The sequence below is a fragment of the Frankliniella occidentalis genome, unplaced genomic scaffold (genome assembly GCF_000697945.3).
Source record: "Frankliniella occidentalis isolate FOCC.00 unplaced genomic scaffold, Focc_3.1 Scaffold20, whole genome shotgun sequence".
Taxonomy (NCBI): Eukaryota; Metazoa; Arthropoda; class Insecta; order Thysanoptera; family Thripidae; genus Frankliniella; species Frankliniella occidentalis.
In genome coordinates, this window is record NW_026267150.1 from 335,308 (window position 1) to 337,857 (window position 2,550).

Sequence of the window (2,550 nt, forward strand, 5' to 3'; positions counted from 1 at the left end):
GAGCAGGTAGGCAGTCCCGTCAGGTGTGGGTGTGCGACGGGACTGCCTACGCGGTGGGCGCTCTAAGCCCCTGAGCAGGCAGGCAGTCCCGTCAGGTGTGTGTGTGCGGCGGGACTGCCTACGCGGTGGGCGCTCTAAATTGAGCGGTAGGTAGCCCCACCAGGCGTGGGTGCGCGTCGAGAGAGTCCATAAGCGGCGCTCTCGGGACTCGCGGCCGCTGCGCTGCGCTGGCCGCCGAGGCGCGGCACATGGAGCAGGAAGTCGCAGCTGCTGTGGCGGCGGCTGCAGCTGGGTGAAAGTACACTGACGTGGTAGGCCCTTGTCGTGGGCCACTCGGGGGAGGAGGGGAGGAAGGAGGGGGTCAGTCCTTCGGCTCGTCTGCCTATCGCCGGTAAAGGGGTCCCATCCGTGACCGTTGCGCCCGCAGTGACGTCTCTGACGCACAGTATGGTGCATAACGGCCGGTAAACATCTTACGCCCTGCTCCTTTAACAAAAAGCGACGGCCAACAAAAACGCAACAAATTGCGCGTCGTTCTGCGTTACGCAAAGCTGCTCGTGCGCGCGTCTCGCGGTTATTGGTCCATTGTGACGTGATGAGCCGTAAAGCTGCGGCGTAAAGAGACGGAGCGAGCGAGCGGGGCGCCGAGGTGTTGACCCGAATCTGAAATAAGTCCGAAACGAGTCATTCGGGGTGCGAGCAAGCCGCGTATGCGTCAGCGCCGCGCGTCGTGCGAAAGGAGTTGTTTGCTAAATCTGTCGCCCGACTCCTTCCTTATCGCAGACGGTCGCGAAAGAAGCGCCGATGTCACCTTCGGTTTTGAATGGGTGGCCGGGATATTTTCGCCAAATGCTCTCAAACGATCCTTATTCTCTCTTGGGTTCTTCCCCACCCGCAAACACGACGCGGTGGGTGTCACGAGAGGGGGAAGGCTCCCGCCGGCCGTATTTGCAACGCCGCATATACTCCTGACATCCCGGCGCTTTGGGGTTCCTGTCTCTCTAAATGCATCTCGCTTGGAATCGAAAAGCGTTCCAGCCTCTATTCCTCGCTCTATTCCGAGCGGAGTGACACTCCGGGTCACTGGACGGCCCCCTCGCCACTGGCTGCGAGGACCACGGCCAAGGCCGCAGGCTCCAAGGGCTCAAGTGACTCGCAGGCGGGGCCGGGCGGGGCGGGGTGGGGTCCACCACGGCAGAGTGACGCAAGGGAGTGTTTACCCGCGAGCACTACCCCACCCCTCCCCGCCCCACCTCGCCGCACCCCACCTCGCCCCTCACAACCCCACCGCACCCCGCCCTTGGATCTCATTGGCGCCCATTATTTCGCTCGCGGGCGACAAGTTTCCGCTGTTGTCCTGCTCCTGGGGGGACCAATTGGCCAACCGAATGTCATAATAAATGTAAAGGATGCAGTCCTCCTCGTAACGCTGCAGAACGGCGCCGCCGCCGCCTCTCGGAGACCGGCATCCCCGTGGCACGCCCGCATACACTTTCGAGCTACGAGCAAGGGGAGGAAGAGGCGATTTCTTGCTTGCTATGATGGGTTGTGCTACGCTACGTGACTTAAGCCACGCCATGGTCCTGCTCCAGTGTCCCCACGGCACTCAAAGAGTGTTCTCAAGTCACACAAAGAGTGGCCTCGAGGCACACAAAGAGTGTTCCCGCGGAGCACGAAGAGTGGCCATATTCAACCCCGGAAAATAATTTCGTGGGCAAGCTCTCGCTCGTCGGGGTGAGGTGCTCTATTTCTGTAAGATTCACTCAATGCATACACTGTACGTGTACAGTGCAGCATCACCCCAAAAAGATTCGAACCTTTCCGTATTAGAATACTCTGCCACCAAAGGGGTTTGATTCTTGTTGGCAAGTACGTGTGATTGTGAAAGGTGCCATACGACATGGACATCCAAAAGCAGATCGCTCTTGGAAACACGGCCGAGGAGCGCCACATTGTCTGTCACCCGCTGTATCGGGAGCACCTCCCCCCCCCCTCCTCACCCCGATTTCCCCCGGCCCGTTTTACTCCGAACGCAATTTTCCCGCCATCCATCATTGAGACTGACGTGTGCGAACGGCGATACCCGTGCACCTCTTCTGTGAAGCACCCACGGAGGCGTCACACTGACACGAGCAGGAGACGGGGTGTCACGGTCGCGTGCTGCTGGGCCGACGTGGGCGTCGTCAGGCAGGCCGTGTGGTGCAGGTCCATCCCCCCTTGCGACCTGGCCGCTGACCGCTCGGCCTGAGTGCTCGACACCTTGCCCCCGGCTCGACTTCCCTCTCCCCGCTTGCTCCCCGCTGACGCGGCGGGACGGAGTGGGGCGGGCGGGGCGCGGGGCGGGCGGCCCCCCTTGGGACCCCGGGCCGGAGCCCTGCTCTGTGTCCTGCTGGCTCGCGGCGTCGCGGTGCCTCAGACAGCCTCAGCAGTGCGTCGACTCCACAGTTCGTCTGCAGCCGCGCCGCGCCCCCCTCCCTCCGCCCCCACGTGCGCGCCCCGCCTCCTCCCCCTCCTCTCCGTCTTTGTCGTCCAGCGGGAGATGTGCAGCCG

General features: G+C 62.4%; 1 protein-coding gene across 1 annotated transcript in view; it reads left to right on the plus strand.

Annotated features, from left to right (window-relative positions):
• LOC113208675 (3-hydroxy-3-methylglutaryl-coenzyme A reductase) overlaps positions 1-2,550 on the plus strand; it is a 33,274-nt gene that overhangs the window by 19,135 nt on the left and 11,589 nt on the right. The gene's annotated exons all lie outside the window — the stretch shown is intronic.